The sequence below is a fragment of the Hermetia illucens genome, chromosome 5 (genome assembly GCF_905115235.1).
Source record: "Hermetia illucens chromosome 5, iHerIll2.2.curated.20191125, whole genome shotgun sequence".
NCBI lineage: Eukaryota > Metazoa > Arthropoda > Insecta > Diptera > Stratiomyidae > Hermetia > Hermetia illucens.
In genome coordinates, this window is record NC_051853.1 from 22,298,562 (window position 1) to 22,320,487 (window position 21,926).

General features: G+C 40.3%; 1 protein-coding gene across 2 annotated transcripts in view; it reads left to right on the forward strand.

The window, feature by feature from the left end:
- The first annotated feature begins 9,275 nt into the window (after window positions 1-9,275).
- Window positions 9,276-21,926, forward strand: part of LOC119657178 (acyl-CoA Delta(11) desaturase-like) — a 32,413-nt gene continuing 19,762 nt past the window's right edge. Inside the window, exon 1 of one of the 2 annotated variants that reach the window (XM_038063964.1) lies at window positions 9,276-9,913. The gene's annotated coding sequence lies outside the window, so the exon portion shown is untranslated. Of the gene's footprint in view, window positions 9,914-17,357; window positions 17,390-21,926 lie in introns of those variants that run through there. The other variant, XM_038063966.1, reaches the window with a different exon arrangement.

Sequence of the window (21,926 nt, forward strand, 5' to 3'; positions counted from 1 at the left end):
TTTCCGAAATTACCCCCACCAGCTCCTTCCTAGTGGTTTTTTGGAAGCCTGCAATAACGTAGGGCCGGATTCACCCTGCTTCTCTGGTAGAAACAGTGTGCCAGAAGGTCCAAGGGAATCATTCCCGCGATGACACACACCGCCTCACCCTTAGCGCGGTTTGCCGGCATCTCACCCTTCTCCGATTCATCGTGTTATCCAGTGTTTCCGGTCAGACAGGAGCCCCGTGTAGCAGGATGAATTTCACCAACTCCGCAATATAGTCGGTTTCATGAAATTACGTTCATTTTCTTGAAAGGCACTTCAATTACAAATAAAGGTCAAAATTGCTGGACCCCAGATCATACATATCAACAGATAGCTGATCAGCATTATTCATGCAACGCAGTTTTATTACTGGTGAAATCAATTGGCTGATGATAAACCTTTCCGATCAGTGCTTATTTTCGTGCAGATTAATCATCTCTCCGGAACATCGCATCAACAAAATTTAATGGCTCAGGCCACCACTATTTGTTCTCTCTCCGAACTTTGTTCACATTCCGGACAAAATCGAACGATCTTTCCGCTGTTTGCCCCCAACAGTCCTATTTTGCACATTTCACCTTTAGATGTGGTCACTGTATCTTAAATTTAACACTCTGATACGATAAGATTGTTTCTATCCAGACTTATATCGTAGGTGTAAACAAATAGTCTAAGAAAATCACAACATGGACTTTGAACGCAAGCTTAAGGTTTGGCTAATTTTAGATGAAATCTATCGCAGTTAAATACGTAGTTCTCGTATTATATCTTTAGGGCCTGAATATTTCTTTAGTGAAAATTTGAATTCCAAAATTAGAAAAGTCAAGGGTAATCTGTTACGTATATTGAAAAACTTGGACTTATGGCATATGATTGAAATTTAATTGCTCAAAGTTTTTGATGTAACTGAATATTATTTACATTTTGATCTTCGTGCATTACATCCCTCCAATTATATAGATTAGTTTTCTGCATAGAAAGACTATAAACTATTGTGTTATCAACAATAATCGGGTTCGGCTAGTATTCTAGTTCAACCTTTTAGTGTGGCTTTTTCAGGTTTTGTTTGCAAAAGAAAACCTTATTAAAATCGGTTCAATGTCTGCCTGTCTGCCACACGCACTTTTCTCAGAAACGGATATACCGATTGACACGAAATTTGGTGAGAAGGTGGGAACTGTGAACGCCCAGACATGCAGTGATTGATATCATTCTACGTTGCGATTTAGGGGGGTCCCCATACATGCAAAACAGGGGTGTGAAATTTTTTTAACCGAATACAGTCATGTTGGGTATCAAATGAAAGGTCTCGATTGGTACTTTTCGAAGCCGAGATTTGTTAAAAATGCGGGGAATGGGAGGGGTGGAATGTGATGATTACTTTAACGGACCCATTCTCAGAAACTCCCCAATCGAAAAATCTGAAAAAAAATAATGAAGCTGCCTCTAGGGCCTCCAGGGCTCAAAATACTCTCCATATCGATATCTACTCAAATTAAGTTAATAATAGTGTATCACCATATTTTTGAGGAAATTGACTAAACCCCCCCCCCCCCCCTAAGTTTATCCCAGTAGTAGTATAAAATATAATATAACGCATATTATCTCCAAGTTTGATCAAAATCATACTATTACTAACAAATTTACGGTAGCTCAAAATTGACTTTACCGTGTAAATTTACTTCAACTAAATATCTAATGTCTAAAATATTGAAACAATATAAGCTAGTGCTAGACCAATATATTACGTTACTCTTCCTTATAAAAAGAATTGTATCTTTCACCTGCCAATTGGGTTGGGTGAAAAATGGCCCTATAAATTAATTTCTGATAACGCCTGTCAACTGGGATAGCATGCCTTATAAACCATGTAGGAATTTGATTCACCCCACCAGAAGATATTGTCGTAATTAAAAAGCCCTACACACAAAACAACTTGTTGCGAAGCCACGGAAGTAGTCTCGGACTGGATGGATTTTGTAGCGACGAACCGGGCGACGAAAAAGGAATAACGATTTATGCATTTTCTCATGGAACGTCCGCTCCCTGTGTAGAGATGGAGCTGCCAAGCAGCTAGCCGATACCCTGTCCCAATATAGGGTTGATGTAACAGCATCACAGGAGATGCGTTGGACAGGAACCGGTTTCCTGGAGAAGAGTCGCTACAACATATATGATAGTGGCCATCTAGTAAACCATGTGCTCGGAGTAGGTTTCTTAGTCAGTCAAAAAATGAAACCTGCTGTTATCGGCTTTGAAAACATAAGCGAACGGCTATGCACTCTGCGCTTGCTAGGTAAATTTAGAAATATAAGCGTCCTAAGCCTACAGAGGAGACTGCAGAGCCGGAAAAGGATACCTTCTACGAGGCAGTAGAACGAACCCTCGAATCCTGTCCCAGATATGATATCAAAATCATACTTGGGGATTTTAATAGCCAAGTAGGGACGCAGTCCGTATTCAGGCGATAAGTTGGCTCCCATAGCTTATATCAAATGATAACGGATTGCGGATTATTCAATTAGCAGTGTCGCACGAAATGATTGTTGGTAGAACCTGATTTTCGCGAAAAGCGGTCCACAAACAAACGTGGGCCTCTCCAGACGGGACCACTTTCAATCAAATTGACCACGTGCTAATCGAACTCCGCCACCTCTCAGCCTTGGTGAATGTCAGAACATAGAGGGGGGCCAATATAGTCTCGGATCACTATCTCGTTGGCATGGTGCCAACCCCCTACAGAGGAGACTGCAGAGTCGGAGAAGGATACCTTCTACGAGGCAGTAGAACGAACCCTCGAAGCCTGTCCCAGATATGATATCAAAATCATACTTGGGGATTTTAACAGCCAAGTAGGGAAGGAGCCCGTATTCAGGCGATACGTTGGCTCCCATAGCTTACACGAAAAAACAAATGATAACGGACTGCGGAATATTCAATTAGCAGGGTCACACGAAATGATTGTTGGAGTAATGTTGCATTCTCAAAGAACGCGGGCACGCGCAGAGACTTATCACGAACTCCGTCGAGCGGAGAAGCGACTTCACAGACGGAAAAAGGAAGCCTGGGAGAACCAACAAGTCTGTGAACTAGAAAAGTACAGGGAGCAACCGCACCAGGCGCGGAAGTTTTACCAACAAGTCAGCAGGATGAAACCTTATACACCTCGATGCTCATCCTGCCGAGACAAAGAGGGAAATCTGATTTCCGACAGAATGGGCATATTAGAGCGATGAGTTGAGTACTTTGATGAGCTACTGAACAACCAGAACATCGGCGAGTTGGAGGTCCCGCCAACTGAAGACGACGGACAAATACTGCCACCACCAAGTTTAGGAGAAACAGTCCGTGCAATTCATCGGCTAAAAAATCATAAGTCACCAGGAGCCGATGGAATTACAGCCGAATTGGTTAAATATGGAGGCGACCAGTTACACCAAGTAGTTCATCAACTTGTGCTCAAGGTATGGGACAGCGAATCAATGCCTGACGATTGGCAACGAGGCATTATCTGTCTCATACATAAAAAGGGAGATATCATACAGTGCAGTAATTATAGAGGTATCACGTTGCTGAGTACCATCTATAAGATATTCTCCACTATCTTGCTAGGACGGATAGCCCCATACGCCCAGAACATCATTGGCCCATACCAAAGAGGCTTCACTCCAGGCAAATCAGCAACAGATCAGATTTTCTCTCTGCGGCAAGCGATGGAAAAACTGTTGGAACATGGACAGCAGTTGCACCATCTGTTCATCGACTTTAAAGCCGCCTATGATAGCATAGCCAGGGTAAAACTGTACACGGCCATGAGAGAATTCGGTATCCCGACGAAATTAATAAGACTGACTAGGCTGACCCTGACCAATGTGCGAGGCCAGATAAAAGCAGCAGGATCACTCTCAAGACCATTCGACATCAACAACGGTCTACGACAAGGGGATGCGCTATCATGTGTCCTCTTTAACCTGGCCCTCGAGAAAGTGATCCGTGATGCTGAAGTAAATGCATGAGGTACGATCCTCTTCAAGTCCACCCAACTACTGGCCTATGCTGACGATATCGACATCATGGGAAGAACCACCCGAGACGTACAAACTGCCTTCATCCAGATCGAGCAGGCGGCGCGAGATCTTGGGCTGCACATCAATGAAGGCAAGACAAAATATATGGTGGCAACGTCAGCACCGAAGACGAATCAACCAACAACATCAAACCGCACTGGTCAAACACAAACACGAAGAAGAATAAAGATAGGAGAATACAACTTTGAGACCGTTGACAATTTCTCCTATCTAGGGTCGAAAATCACAACCGATAACAACTACGATGATGAAATCCGCGCACGGTTGTTGTCAGCCAACAGAGCCTATTTCAGCTTACAAAGACTGTTCCGCTCGAAACGTCTCACCATAGGGTCAAAGCTCTTACTGTACAAGACTATGATCTTGCCAGTCCTCATGTATTCCTCGGAAACTTGGGTTCTTAGCAAGAAAAATTGCGAACTCTTGGCCGCGTTCGCGAGAAGAATCCTCCGAAGAATTTTTGGTCCCCTATATGAGGATGGACGATTCCGTAGCCTACACAATGACGAAATCTATGAGCGATACCATGACCGTCCGGTTGTGGATAAAATCCGGCTCAATAGGTTACGGTGGGCGGGTCACTTAATCCGTATGGATGAGGATGATCCCACCCGGAAAGTCTATAAGGGCAATATCTATGGTAGAAAAAGAAGACGAGGCAGACCCTGCCTAAGATGGAGCGATGGCGTAGGTCAGGACGCCAGACAGCTTTTAGGGATATCGAATTGGTGAACCTCGGCGCAAAACCGGGATGTCTGGAGTTCCTTATTAAGGCAGGCCTAGACCGGATACCGGTTGTTGCGCCGTTGATGATGATGATGATGGTGCTCCGAGCTCGAGTAACAACACCACCTAGAATTACCTCTGACAATCAGGTGAGAGTTAACACTGAAGCCATCCACAACGCAGCCCTTCGCAACACCTTTAATAGGAAAATGAATGCCGCAAAAACCGCAGTCAACTGAGATTCTGGAGATGAAGCATCACCAAATGATATTCACAACCATCTGAAGAACGTTATCATCAATACGGCCACAAACATACTTAGCCCCAGCCGCAAAAAGAGTCGGAACGGCTGCTTTGACAATGAATGTGTCCTTTTTAACCTGGCCCTGGAAAAAGGGCCTGAGCTAAATGCAAGGGGCACGATCCTCTTTAAGTCCACCCAACTACTGGGCTATGCTGAAATCCGCCCACGGCTGTTGGCAGCTAACAGCGCCTATTTCAGCTTACGAAAACTGTTCCGCTCGAAATATCTCACCATAGGGTCAAAGCTCTTACTTTACAAGACAATGATCTCGCCAGTCCTCTTGTATTCCTCGTAGACTTGAGTTCGTAGCAAGAAAACTTGCGGACTTTTGGTCAAGTTCGAGGGAAGAATCCTCCGAAGAATTTTTGGTCGCCTACATGAGGGTGGACGATTCTTCAGCCTACATAACGACGAAATCTCTAAGCGATGCCATGACCGTCAGGTTATGGATAAAATCCGGCCTAATAGGTTACGGTGGGTGGGTCATTTAATTCGTATGGATGAGGATTATCCAGCCCGGAAAGTCTATAAGGGTAATATCTATGGTAGAAAAAAAAAAGACGACGCAGACCCTGCCTAAGATGGAACGATGGCGTAGGTCAGCACGCCAGACAGCTTTTAGGGATATCGAATCGGTGGACCTCGGCGCAAAGCCGTGATGTCTGGATTTCCTTATTAAGGCAGGGCTAGACCGGAACCGGTTGTTGCGCCGTTGATGATGATGATTATGATGATGTTTATGTTGAAACGTGTAATGAGATGTGAAAAAGATCTAAGCAGCACTTTGGGATTGAGATGGCGTTCCTCCTGACGGGGCATGGTAGCTTGAATGATTTTCTTTTCTTGCGGAACCAATCAGGTTTGTGTTCTTTATGGGGCAAACTCACACGACTGGTTTCATGTAATTTGTGTCTGTCCAACGTACTAGCGTACTGTGACATCGACAATCTAGACGACATCCGCGCTCATGTAATGAACGGTATGTTCATTTTACCTAGTTCCTTGGTAGTACTAATATGCTTTGATGCGCGGATGGATACGTGCGTACTACCTTTCAACAACCGAGGGAATTCCCGACGCTGCTTCATCTGTAGTATGACGGGCGAATGGCCGTGGTGGCCGTAGTGGACAGCCACCAGTCTGTGTTGTGTATTAGTGTTGTCTTGCGATGTCTTATGTGTTGCGGTTTCGTTGCGATTCTTTGCCGAAGCCTCCCTGGAGTTTATCTATTACCAAGGGAACGTATGCCCTCTGAGAGCATATGTTCCAGGAGAATTCCTGGGGGATATGCTCTCGGCCCGGTTATTTGCGGTTGGTAACCTTGTGAAGGTTTCATGGTCATTGTGGTTATGCAATTCATCGGCTTAAAAATCATAAGTCGCTTGAAGCCGAATTGGTTAAATATGGGGGCGACCAATTACACCAAGCGGTTCATCAACTTATGCTCACGGTGTGGGAGATATCACACAGTGCAGCAATTATAGAAGTATCGCGTTGCTCAGTATCATCTATAAGATATTCTCCGCTATCTCGCTAGGTCGGATACCCCCGTACGCCCACAACATCATTGGCCCATACCAAACAGGCAATATGGCTATAATTTGCACCATCTTTTCATCGACTTTAAGGCCACCTATAATAGCACAGCCAGGGTAAAACTGTACACGGCCATGAGAAAATTCGGTATCTTGACGAAATTGATAAGACTGACTAGGCTGACCCTGACCAATGTGCAAGGCTAGATAAAAGCAGCAGGATCACTCTCAAGACCATTCTAAATCAATAACAGTCTAAGACAAGGGGATGCCCTATCATGCACCCTCTATAAGCTGGCTCTGGAAAAAGTGATCCTTTTCAAGTTCACCCAACCACTAGTCTATGCTGACGATATCAACATCATCGGAAGAATAACCCGGGATGTACAAATTGCCTTCATCCATATCGAGCAGGTGGCGGGAGATCTTGGGCTGCACATCAATGCAACATCAGCACTAAAAACCAAACAACCAACAACATCAAATCGCACTGGTCAAATAAGAGGAATAAGGATACTACTTTGAGACTGTTAATAATTTCTCCTATTTAGGGTCGAGAATCTTAACCGATAACAGCTACGACGATGAAATTCGCACACGGTTGTTGGCAGCCAACAGAGCCCATTTCATGACCGTCAGGTTGTGAATAAAATCCGGCTCAATAGGTTGCGGTGGGCGGGTCACCTAATCCTATCCTAAACCTATGGATGAGGATGATACAGCCCGAAAATTCTATATGGGCAATATCTATGGTAGAAAAAGAAGCCGTGGCAGTCTCTGCCTAGATGGAATAATGGCGTAGGCCAGCACGTCAAACGGCTTTTAGGGATATCGAATTGGTGGACTTCGACGCAAAACGGGATGTCTGGAGTTCCTTATTAAGGCAGGCCTAGACCGAATACCAGTTGTTGCGCCGTTGATAATGATGATGTGGTTATGTCCATATCGTGGGGTAGAACTCTTTGTGGGCTTAAGCGTGGAATTACACTGTACAATTCTAACGCTGTACGCCTTTGTTGTGATGGTGGTGTTAGATTGACCTTGCATGCACTGGCATGAATGGTGAGCCTGTACTCCGTATAAACCAGTAGCGCTGTGCCAGTCATGGCCGGGCTCTGATTGTGGTCCACAAATCAATCCGTATTCGATGAGCACGTGAGGCACTCTTAATTAACCCTTCTAACTGCAAACTTGACATTCCGTGTTTTCATGTGAAGGATGTAAATGTGTGTTTACGTGCTTCTTGCAACTTTAAGCCTTCTGACAGTCCTTTATCTTCCACCTAGTCTACTGACAATATGTGTCCTGTATTTGTGGGCCTTTGCTGGATGTTTATGCAAAAATTCAGCCGTAGTAGAGTCAGTTTATTTTTGACGAAAATTTGACAGGTTTGACAGTTCAACCACGCTTTACTCTTTCTGTTGCCCTTCTGACTGTTCCGCTGGTGCTTCACCGAGAACACTCCAACCATTTCCAGGCAAAATTGTTCATGCAACGAGTCATGTAAATTTGCATTTAGCCAGCTCTTCCGCTAGTACGGCGGACAGACAGGCGATAAAGTGGTCCTAATGCGGCGTTGTCTTATGCAAAACTTTGGAATCTACATTAATTTCCGGGTTTTGTATGCAGCAGGTATGCTAATGGCTGTACTAATTGAAATCATCATCATCATCATCATCATCAACGGCGCAACAACCGGTATCCGGTCTAGGCCTGCCTTAATAAGGAACTCCAGACATCCCGGTTTTGCGCCGAGGTCCACCAATTCGATATCCCTAAAAGCTGTCTGGCGTCCTGGCCCACACCATCGCTCCATCTTAGGCAGGGTCTGCCTCGTCTTCTTGAAATCAGTATCGTAAATTAATTATTAATGAGTGTCAATACCCAAATGCATTTCATCGGTTGTTTTCAATTGCATTGTATTCACTTAGTATTATTGAATGCAGTAAGGACGGAAAATTCACTCAATTAAGGCGCGTTCATTGCATTTATGCGCTTAATACTGCAATAAATATTAATAATATCCATTTCCATTCGATATTTTCGAATTTTTTTACTAATCAGTTCAACGCCCAAGTGTACACCCAGCCAAAAGTTTTTATCCACATTTGGATATCTCACAAATCGTCAGAACACCTGAAAGGAGTGCGGCGGTACAGCGGCAATTTACATTCCTGGGTGGCATCTATCTATGAACTCGCTCTAGATTTAGATGCACTTTCGAAAATGAATTTGGATAAAAGTGCATCGGACGCAGTGATTCCCCAAGCAAGCTACCCGTCCTGCTCGCATGCCGGCCCAATTAATTATCACGCGTTCGTCCCCTTCGTGGCGCGCCCCGCTCGGCATTCTTACATTTTCTCTGCTCTCCATAAAAATGTCAGTTCGGGTATCGCGTGGTTATGTAAGAGCGAGAGAACCGAAGCGCCACGCGAGCTAGGGAGTAGGATAAAAAACGCCTTGCACATGGCATGTTTTGTGTACGGGATGCCGCTGCTTCAGTGCGCAGCGTGGAGGGGTCGCACGTGAGGAAGTCGGAAGATACACCTTGGGAAAAGCGCTTTGCCTTTGTCGAGGGACCGCCGCCGTGTTCATTTTATCCAAGACAAGTGCGGGAAGTTGACTGAGGACGCCACAGAAGATTATCGGTCGGATCGGTCAAAGTCGTTCCCCTGGTTGTCTGCAGATTAGGTTTTTGAGAGTGCAAAGTCTGCATCTGGAAGTTTATTGTCAATCAGTCCACACGAGCTCGCCCGCGACCTTTGCTATCACATCATCCGCCCTTTCGGCCGCCGTGTCAAGCGACGTACCTCGAGCGTTCCACAGCTTCGCTGCGCACTTATCAGCGGAGCAATTGTTATCACTGGCAACGGATTGCACCAGCACTCGCGGCATTGTTTATAAAAACATTTCCCACCGCTGGACGGGCATCAGTCTGTAAGAGGAAGCGACGACGTCGAGAATCTAAACGCGGTCAATCCAGAACGCTAGACGCAACTAGAACGTATTATCCTAAGAATCCAGGACATCTTTTCTACGTCTTAAATCGTAATCATCCCAAGGAGCTTTGCACGGAACGGTGTCAGGAACCAAGTTGAAAGTTTGTGATTGGTTTGAAACGGGACTTTGTTGAAGTGTTCCAAGTGAAAGACTGTGACGTTGCACAAGTGCATACAGAAAAGCGGAAAGTTAACGACGACGGAGTTTCACGAGCATCGGTCGAATCATTAGAGGTGAGTTTCCTTTGTTTCTAATTCGGTAGAAATCATCCAGAAATTCGGTTGGATTTTGGTGCTTTACGTAATATTTGTGTAACAATTCTCGCCTGGATGAGAAAGACTCATCTCAACGCCAGTCGCCAATTTTTCCGCGTGCAAGTCGTCACCCGGCACAATGGCCAATGTCAAGGCTTTATTTTCTCATTTTATTCAATTCCGTTTGTTTCCAACGGCATAGCCTGATCCGGTGTCGAATTTCCCATATGAATTCTTTATTCTTTACCTTCGCCTTAAGCCAGACGACACCTTGGCCGAATATCACATGCTTTCTTGTTTGCTTTGTGCCGTTTTCCCTGCCCAGCAAAGTGGGGCCATCCGGTCATGGAAAATCGATTTTTCGTCTCACAGCCTCACATGTCACCATAGCCTCCACGCATAATCTACTAGAAAGTAATGCAGGGAAAACAGCTGATTTCGTAATTCGCATACTTGTTACTGGATATGCTCCCAAGAGCGTTTGGCGTCAAGTGGCTGAGCAGCTTCTTATCTAATTCCAAGTTGTATGTACAGGCGTCCAGCCATCATTTCATAGGATGAAACTAGTTCCTCATTGAAGCGTTGCACAATGTGTTGACCGTTTGGGTTTTCGGGGTACCAGTTTCGTGCAGTAAAAGTGGATGTTCTAGAGAACTGTGTATTCTCCACGTTGTTCCACGTCATAAAATTTCCGCCTCTGATACTATTTTATTGGTTTGAATTCTTGGCAACAGCTCCACGCAAGCATGCCATGAAGTTTGCACATGCAAGCGATTCGACTAGATTCATATTCGCTTTCTCAGCAATCGCGCCCAGCCTGAAACATGTACCTACATATGCGGTTGTAGCTGCAAAAACCTAAATTTCATTACAAGCAAAAAGCACTGAACTTTCGAAATGAGTTTTCCTTTCTAAATTTTACGTGAAATCTAAACTGAAGCTTCCAATCATCAATGCATATTTTTTTTATGAATATTGAGCCCAGCAAGAGATAGCCAGACCATCTTGTATTATTTCTCCGTATGACCATTCTCCGTCGATTATTGGCAAAAAACCTGAAGTACATCAATGAAACAAATTTCGGTTATAATGATGCTAGCGGATTTCGATTTACACTTTTTAGCTAGGGAGGTTTCATTGACCCGCATAGGACGCTGATGTGCCGAGGTGAATTTCTCATATTGGACTCTTCTGTGGGTTACATCACGTAGCTTGAATTTGGCAAAACTACTTGAACACGAAGAGGCCAAGTAGTCGCTACATCTGATATTCACAATCCATTAAAATGAACATCAATCATATAGCGAAATTATGATCCCTCAAGCTTATGTTGGCCAGAACCCGTATTACAGCCACTTTACTTTTTCGGAAACAAATCGTTTATCAGACATACAATTCGAAGAAAGTTGAAATAGGGACGTTTCAGAATCCTTATAATGTGCAAACAGAACCCGCTTAACAGAGATTAGTGTGTTCCTGCAGAATTCGCGTAAACTAACTTTATTTTAATCCCTAACAATCCAAAAAATTCCTTTTTAAGGTGTTTTGTAAAAGAAAACCTTATTGACATCGGTTCATTGTCTGTCTTATTTTCTTTAGTCGTTGAAAGATGGAAAGGTTCAAAATCTACTGCTGGCTCCTGCCACACAGTTCTTCACTAAAACCACCTTATCATTCCACTCTCCCCACGAAACTCCTATGAAGTATTGCATCACGGAGCTGGATCAGCTTTTAACTGCGGCTCATTATGGTTCTTTCTCTTCCTTGTTTTCGTCGTAGTTCTTCCTGCCTAAGCTGTTGTTGAAAAGCTTGCAGTTCCAGGCATTCGTTGACTCCAGCATGAACTCCATAATGTTTTCGGGTGTTAAGCGCCTATATGCGACCGCTTCCATTCTTGTTCGGTGTGCAGCAAACCTAGGGCAATCAAATATGACATGCTTCGCATTCTCAGTCACGTTATCACATCTTGGGCAGCATGGTGACTCGTGGCCAAACCGATGTAAATAAGCACGATAACCTTCATGTCCACTTAAGTTGCGTTAACTCGTAGCTTAATTCCCCATGGCTTCGTTCAAACCATCTCCTAATATTCGACTATTCCTAATAACGACCAGTTTGTGACTCGTCCCATTGCTTTTGCTTTTGATAGATTCCCACCGTGCCAGCTGCCGTCGAAATGCGCTATACTCCCCCAGCTGCATACGTTTGTCGTAGAGTCGCTGGCCTTCATTCGCAAATATGTTTATGGGGAGCATCCTTGCTAGTACATATGCTGCTTCTCCTGCTGTTATTCGATACGCACTGCATACCCGCGGTGTACTTAGCTGATCCACCATTGCCAATTTTCGACAGTTCATTTTGTTCTTTGTTGTGTTCTCTGTCTGTCTGTCCGTCACATATATTTTTTTCGGAGACAGTTTTAGCGATTCACACCGAATTCATGCAAAAGGGGTGGTCCTTTTTTTTTCATCAAATACAGTCATGTTGGGTATCAAATGATAGGTCTCGATTAATATTTTCCGAAGTCGGCCTTAGTTCTTACATTTGTAGGAAAGAATGGTAGTGAGGGGGGTCGAAAGTGATAATTTCTTTAACGGAACCATTCTCAGAAGCTGTGTGTCCGGATAGCTGAGTGGTTAGAGCGCAAGGCTGTCGTACGGAAGGTCGCGGTTCAAATCTCACTGGTGGCAGTGGAATTTGTATCGTGATTTGACGTCGGATACCAGTCGACTCAGCTGTGAATGAGTACCTGAGTTAAATCAGGGTAATAGTCTCGGGCGAGCGCAATGCTGACCACATTGCCTCCTAGTGTACCGTTACGGTCTTGAATGAAGTGTTCTAACACACTTCAAGGCCCTGACCGAACATGGATTGTTGCGCCAACGATTATTATGATTATTATTATTCTCAGAAGCTACCCAACCGGAAAATCTGAAAAAAATCAAGAGGCTTCCACTATATGGTGCCTATTCTCCGAAATACTCTCCATATGAATATCTGTTTAAATAAAGTTAATAATAGTATATTATTATAATTTTTAGTAGTTGGCTGCAAAACCCCCCCCTGAAATTCATTTTAGCACCACGGGATGGTGGAAATCGCAATATTACTAACAAAGTTATAATAAGTCAAAGTTGTCGCTTCTTTGCAAATTCAAGACATTGAATGGCAGTATCACCTGAATGGGGATATTCTCACATAATATATGGATATATTACGTGCTAGGTACTAATGGGACCAATGCACACTCAAATGTCTTTTTAAAAGAAATGCACAAAACATACCTGAAGCTCTCAGCTTCCGGTTTCCTGACTTGTTTTTCCTTTTTCACTTTGAAATGTAATGTTGTAATGTTGTAAACATAATAAAATATGAACATTGAATAGGAATTTTCACTGCATAAATCAATCACTTAGAACTAGAATGTCTTGAGACGTGCTGGGTTGAGTTTCCTCTTTTAGTTTTCCAACTGCAGCCGTCTTAAAGAACGAGTGTATTTTTGTTTGCGATGCATTTCGAGCTGTTAACAATTTATTCCATTTTGGACAATTTTGTTCATTTTTCCAATTCTCTCCAAAATCTACTTTATTTTGCTCGACAAAGTTTAAGTCATTTCGAATTAGCAGTGCGTCTTCCTTCAAGATGTTGGGCTATAAAACCTGCGGTGTTTCTTCGGGAACAGTCAGTTTTTCCGTTCCCTCTTCCCATTGATATATTTCCAAAAGATCTTTGTTGGTCCAAGGTTCCAATACGATATCTTCCTCTTTTGTTAACTCTTTACATAGTCAGTCCCCCTTTGTTTCATTAGTAGTGTGATATTATCAGTAAATTTGAAATCACTGGAGCATCTTCAATATTGTATATTTAAAAAAACTAAGGGATAGTTTCGACTGTGGAGCAAATCCTTGAATGTGGAAAGATAGTCATCAGTTGTTTTCATGTCAGGACCTTTAATTTAAAGGCTGTGAAGGTTTGAAGGACGTTTGAAATTCCCAAACCAAACTCGACTTGCTTTAAATTCGATGGTGTTGGATCCTTTTTTATTTTTTTAAAGTTGTCAAACAGAGCCTTGGCCATAATTACAACGTGACTTAAAGGTGTTCATTTTGGTTCTTCATAAAAATTAAAAGGTCTTATCAACCAGTTTTGAATCTATCTTTGGTGATTAGGAAATTTAGGGCTTAGTGAAATATGTCTTAGCTTTTTTCAAAGGTTTTATCCTATTTGGCATAGTTTCATGGAGTTTGGCAACATGTTTTGGTGATGTCGATGCATCCAATATGCAGTCGTACAGCTCATTAATGCCCTTTGGTGGTGTTGCATAGTTATTTAGGTTTTGTTTCAAATATGTCCAACAGTCCATAGCATTCAAATCCGGGATTTAAAGGATGCGATCTACTCCTTTACAGACAAGGAGTCGCCACCATGCTCCACCGCAACCAGGTTTTTATCAATTTAGCTGCATGCTTTGGATCATTATCATGCATAAAACTCCAATCTGCTGCAAATAGTTGCGGGGTATTCTTTAATATTTTTTAATACACATTTTTGTCCATAATATCTTCAATTTTGGTCCAAATTTTGCCAAGAGAATCCAGCTCGAATCGTTTGGTTACCATCTCTAAGCTTCACAGTCTTGTAGGTGTATCTAAAATTGTATTTTTGAACTTTGGACGATGCAGGAAGGTTTTGTCATTGGATCCAATGCGGTTCGCCTCACTTTCATCTCTCTAAAGCACTCTCTTCCAAAAAATGCAGGTTCTTGTTGACATGAGCATTTGCAAAAGGCTTTTATATTTTTTTGGACAATAGTGTTTTTTTTTCAGCTGACGGGTCCAAATAGCCCTGCTTCGTTGTGTCGCCTTCTTACAAGTCAGCTTGAAATGAACGTGTTGAATTCTTCATTTATTTCAGTAATTATGCGTGCGAATTTAAAAGTATTAACGGGCGACCTCGTGACAATTGCTCTGTCGACGGTTTTACGTGGGGGAGGCCCGCATTTTTAATTTTCATTGAATATATCTGGGTTTCCTTTTATTGCCTTGATGACATTGTAAACTGTTTTTCTTGAGCAACTAACTATTGTACATATTTCAGATATTTCAGATATTTCAGATGGGCTTTTACGTTTTTCGAACAATAAGTGTATTATTTTTGTTTTTCCTGGAGTGGAATGCCGAGATCTGATTTTTGCGATAAATCTCTCTAATTAGTTCAGTAACATTTTTTTTTGTTATTAATGCAAAATCCGACAGAGTTCAAGGCATATTTCCTCGTAATAATGGCGATTCGGATACAAAATTTGACAATTGTGATTACACTGAATTGTCGATTTTCCTCAGTTATTTACATGTATTCTATTTCCTTTTTATTTCTGTATGCTTGATGGTCTCCTCTTTCCTGTTTTTGACCGCTATTTTCCTTCTCAACCATCTATTCTGCAAGGTTCATTCCCCGTAATTCATTCCAAGAGTTTTGCAATTGTCCGATTGTTTTGAAAAACGGGTGTCTTTCATTCGCACATCAAAATAATGCTGGTCATATCTCAGTTCCGTACAATTTCTTTCAATATTTTGTGTGTCCACACGAGACTGAGGGTCAAGGAAATTATGTAAGTGAATGAACACGTATTCTTCGGGTCGAGAATACGATGACCGGTATCAGTTACAATTTTTATCCCTTTTTCAATTTTATCAACAATTACTGATAACAGAGTTTCGTGTATTCTGTCTGTTATGTCAATAAGGGAAGCTTTTTGAACATCTGCTCCTCTAAAAATCATCACGATTGTATTTGCGTATTGTATGTTCTGGCACAATTTTAATGTCATATTATGCAATTGACTTTATCAAAAAAATTACGGTGAGAGGGAATAATCGTTTTTGTTTACAACGGCGATTTTCGAAGTTGAAATCATTGATTAGAATATTTTTAAAAATTTACATAAAATCTCTAAGGTATTTTAGAATAGGATCCTAAGAGGTGATCCTCGTCGATTCGTCACATTTTTTTCAGCTTTTTCTATCATAGTGTAGTTTACTTGAAAGAGGTTCATAAGAGATTTTTATGGGAAGATGGCTTGTTGTACCCGTTCATTAATCAGAAACGCAGAAAAAACTTACCTGCTCATTTGAAGTGAAAGTTTGTTAAAAAAATACAAACCATGTTGTCTCCTGATGTTTTATTTTAGCCTTCAAATGAAGTGGTCGAAAACACTTCAAAAACTTGGTTCAAATTGGAGTGTTGTGCCATCAATTATTGTTCAAATCAATTATTTTTAAAGTGCCTAACGATGAAGCGTTCCTGATATATTTACTAACAAGGAATGGCCTATAGTTGGCGAAACATACTAGAGGTTGAATTCTTCACCTCTTCATCTTTGAGATGAGGACGGGTTTCAAACCCTAGCAAATTCAATTTTGAACTAGCCAGAAGAAACGATTCGTCTACAGTCGTCCCATGCCTATTCATTTCCTTAAAATGCCCGGTTTAGAAGAAAGGGCATAGTGTTCATTACCCACAGTTTTGTTAGCTGTTGAGGCCTTCTTCCACTAACAGTATTCTTCACTGCTTCTTGCAGTTCCACTCGAAATTATGGAGAAATTACGAGTATTTCGAAAATGTCTTTGTAAACACTTCCGACATCGGCCTTTCCCTTTGTTCCTTCCAGTTGCATATTGCATATATTTTTAAGAACTATTCTAAATGTGTCTTCAACAAATAAAACTGGAGGACGGTGACAGAGGGCTTTTCCCATTTTATACGCATGCATTTTTGAAGAATGATCATTAACACAAATACAACCCGGTAGCGCGCTTTCTGGACGTTATGAAAATTGCATTTCTATAATATTTGTGAAAAATTTCTTGGAAAGTTTTTCCCTTCACATGCGATATTGCACCGTCGACACGACGATATAATTTTTTCTTCTCCTATTTCCCTATTAATATGTTTCTCATTTTACAAAGCAATAATACGGACTTTCTCTTTAATGGTAATTTTTTTACTTGTCATTATCCTTGGGAGAATTAATGTTCCTATCTTTGAAGCTTCTAAATTTAGAATAAAGCTGATTATGTACAAATAAAACGAGGCTTTTTTCACTCCAGCTTCCAATCCAAATTCCAGAAATGCTATCAATAAACCTGATTAATTGTCAGTTAGGAGGTGGAAAAATAATATTGAAGAGCAAACATTTCATTATCTGTATGTTCTGATAATATTATGCTTTCCCATTTCTAACGTACCATTTGATATGTAATTCAATCCAGCCACTTTGTTATTGGTATCAGTGAGCATTTTTTAGGAGCATGTTCAAGCTTTGGTAAGTCTCAATGTCATCAGGTTATTTTTCCAAAAGCAAGCTGAATATAAATATCTCTCGACATTATGTAAATTTTCGCTTTCTCCGTCTTCTAGTCTTGTCTGTCCTGTCCTGGTCCATTTTCCAACAAGGTAAGTTTCGGTGCTTCTGAATTTTTAGCCTAGAAATAACGAATTAGGTACTGGTTCTATAACCAAAAATTTCCATCAGACTTTCATTTGCATCCCTTTGATCATCAGATATGGGAAAAATACAGCTAAGATGTCTATCAACGACCACGCTGGGATCTACTGATATGTGAATGGTTTGGGCAGGCGTTGCTTAATGCATTCAGTGATCACATGTCAAGGAATATTTGTTTGAACCCCACCCCAAAAAATATAGAAATATGCAATAATTGATATCGCACTACGTCTGAACCTTTTCCCCCTCTCCAAAACGTTGCCAATTCGGAGCGTGGATGTGGATGTAATATTTGTTTTGGAGTGTTCTTAAGTTTATAGACTGGTTAAATTTATAATTTAATGCTAAGTCAAGTCACTGATATGATGTATTGCTGTCGCACCAGGTGCGTCACGGCCCATTCGAAAGAAGTCGTCGTGGTCATTGAGCAAAAGGCTAGCAAGATTACTACTTCTTTCTACAAAATAAACAAGTTGAAGAGGGTTTTTCATTTAATTAGCTAAAATTGTTTTGTTGAAGGTCAGACATACTGTATTTCGGAGACCAGCTGTCGCCTTCATTAGTGTGCTTTCTTCTTCGTAGAAAAACTATCCTGAACTTGTTTATTTTGTTTAACTTCTAAAAAATAACTCTCAAATTTCAATTATAAACAATTTCTTTCTAGTTGTGAGTAAAGGTACATGTGAATTTTATGGTTCATTTTGAATAAACTGTAAATTTATTAGTTTACCAGAGCGTTGCCCTTCTCAAGTAAGCCCATTTTCGGACTTAGTAACATTCTTTCATTGAAGGCAACTCTCCGCACCATTTAACACATTTTTCACAGTTCACGTGCTTAGTGCCTGATACAAGTTCTTATTGATATACTGATCATGAGTTCAATACGTGTTTATCGAATTTAAAAGAAATTTAGAATAAAGTAGTAATAGGAAATGGAAACCGCTTCTCCTTCTTTACAAATAAAATTTATTTTGCATATATGTACATATTTTGGGAGCTACTTACTCTTACCAGTAACTTAGTGCTTAGATAGGTAGCTAAACATTGATGAAAGGAGTAAGTAGCTCCCGAAATATGTACATATATGTAAAATAAAAATTGTTTGTTAAGAAGGAGAAGCTACTTGTATAACATATAAAAGATCTTGCGAACAGATATGATAACTAATGGAAACACTTCTTTATCGCATGAAGCAAACATACTCTTCAATTTATAAGGACCAAGCAATAATTCTTTAGCAGATTAGAACGTAATTTTGGACTAACTGTTATAAACGAGAATTTTGTCTCCCATGAAAACGATGGTATTATTTTAAGGAATAAATCGAAACCCATTTTGTTACTCAATAACTGTGGGGAGTATATTCTTTATCCCAGGCTCCACAAAAAAGCCAAAATATCCCGGAATCCTGTCTGCCCCTGACTCATATTTTCTATGATATTTACTCTGAAATAATCCACAAAACCACGACATTATTATATAGTTGTTCTCAATAGTTCATTAGCAATATTCCACCCAAATAAATGTCGCTTTAGTTTGCATTAGTGAGATTAGTTCAGGAAGTAACTGGGTTGATTTGACGTCTACTTATCCCCGGTGGATTGTTTTTTTCCCATCCATCTATCCATGACTGGTCGGGATGAGTTCGACCATCACACGAGAAGATTTAAATTTTTAAATTGCTATAAAACGTATAATAGCAATCATTAAAAAAACATTACTGCAAGAAAAAATGTTCGTTTTCAATAATTTTCGGAAAATTTTTGAAAATTCTGTTTATGCCATTTCTACAATCCAAAAAATTTCCATTTTTGCCTCACATTTTTATTCCTGTCATATTATTTTTCGAAGAATTTATTGCGCTAGTAATATCATAGATGTCAACGGCATCACTGTATTATTCAATCAGTTACAGGGGGGATTAGCATGAATTACGAATATTAACGTCTCTCATCAACATCTTATGGTTTTTTTATGCAACAGAGTGCTAATAATAAGGAAGAATCAACCAAAGGTGCAAGTATTCTAGTATTATTAGCGGCCAAAAGCGAGGAAATGTTTTCTCCGGGGTAAAATGAGGAATCCGTTTTCTGGGACGCAAAAGGAATCATCATGATTGATTATTTATGGAAGAGAGCTTCTATAATATAACCAGCTCCTACTACGTAGACCAGATAAGATTGCCGGAAGTATCCATTCTTTGTTCCAGATTACGCTTCTCCAAGGTTTTTTTACCTGTTTCCTTGTCTTAAGGATCTTTTCGAACATAAAGTTAATATCCAATTCTACCGAGTTTTTCATGCTGCTTGCTTACCTTATTATTTAATGAGCACGTCATGGTCAAGAATTTTTGCGCTCAACTGATAATCTTCCTTCAGCAATTTCTTTTGCCTGCCAGGAGAAAGGCCAATAAATTCAAGGTCACAATCGATTTCTTCACTTTGGTTTTCTCTCAAGATTAGTTGCGCTCAGGTACTTTCCTGAGTTTATTGCTTATAAATGACTCGTTTTCATATGCATACAGTTGCTTAGTCCCTAAAGTGTCTCATAAAGAGCAAAAAAAATCCTCGTTCTATAGAAAAGGTGTAGGAGGTAAAGGCAAGAAGGCTTAAGGCCGGTTAAAATATTATATGTAGTTGAATAATTGCAGGTAAGTCGGTGGACACGTATTTGTATGATGGCCAAGAACTCGAGCATTGTTGAATAGTTGGAAAACTATGTTGACATGAATGTAGTTTATTATGTTGGTAGGTTTGATGATAAACACATGTCTTCCATGAAATAACTAACATATGTTAGATACTAAGTATTTGATTATTATCCTGCTCCAAAGTAGTTGCTATTCATCAAATATTATAGTACTTGATGCATTTAGATATTTCGCCAAATGAAGTTAACACAATACAAGCCATGCTATGGCACATGATATTGGAAATTTTGGTGCAAATCCTGCTATTATTAACAAAATCATAGAAGGTAAACATTGTGTTTTTTGTGGGAATTCGATGCACTCTAAAACATTTGTCAGTACACATCAAAGCGGAATTCGAGCGCTAAATAATTTTTGCATAAGAAAACTGAAAAAGTCTCATACCTGAAGTGCTCGGGTGAAATTTATCACCCAAATAGTAATATCGAGAAAATATGGCCTTGACTAGACTTTTTGTAGGCACTATTATTTGATAGATAGTATAAAATTTCCAAAGTTACAAAGTGACTCCAAATTTTGGTAATTTGTTTAAAACAAGGGTGTGTTTCAAATTTTCCTCAGTTAAGGCTCGGTGCTAATATTTTTCTGTAGTTTACCAATTATCCATTAGACAGCCTTAAGGTAATCACTTGGACAATAGAATAATACTTGCCTGAGACATGGTAAACAAAAGTAACTTCTCTAATTACTTTATAATTGAGGCCGGCTGCCTTAATGAATTCTCAATAATAGACTAACCTTCACCTCGATTATTTAACACCACTTTACAGTTACACATTACTAAGAAAACAGTACTGGATTCGTAAGTGGGTAGAAGACGACATTTTTCGAATTGTTAAAAATTCGTTTTCTAATTACATTCATTGCTTAGCAATTGGAATTTAGAATTTCAGACCCTAAATCAATATAACTTGATCCAAATTTTCTATTTTTCCGTCATGATGAAATTATATGGATAATCCACGTATTCATAAAATTCTTAGAGACTTCCTTACTCGAATACCGAATCCGATTGATATGATCGCATGTAAATTCCCCTAAAAAGAATTAAATTGCAAATACCCACAACTATGGGATTTATAAATTGTAAAAAGGTTACATCAGGCCATTGTAAGCTTCAACTATGCAAACACATGTTTCTGTATTTTTCATTGTTGGTTTTTATTAACAATAGATTACCGCTGAATCGAGAAGCATGTGACTGACCTGTGTTGAGGTGTGCACATTGCCTATGAATAAATAAATAGCAATAATATAAAATATGCATTGCATAAGTGGATAATTTCCATATTCTCACAGTTGCCTACTCGTGAACCTAGTGACCTAAAGAGTAGGCAATAAATGTTGGTATTGATTAGCTGGTAACATGGGGGAATTCAATATTCATTTAACATATTTCTCTGAATTTACAAGCAGTGTCAGTTGTATCATTAACATAATGAATACTTTGGATTTGGAAGATTTTCGTTCTTATCGAAGATACAAGTGGAAAATGCCTGTACTAATGTGATTATTGATAGTTTTTTAATTGACGGTAGAATTCGATAATTTTTCTATTGTTTGTGTATTTGCATTTATTTTTGCCTTCGTTGCATAAATTGCGCGAATTTTTTCATTCTTATAGTGCCTTATTTGCTAACAGTTGCAGGTTTGACATAAGTAATGGGGACCGGGTATTATGTTAGCTTTTTTGTTATTATTTGCAAAATAAGCAATAACTGCTAATATAGGATGAAATAAAAAGTTCTAGGCGTTGTTTTTTCGAAATCTTTTGT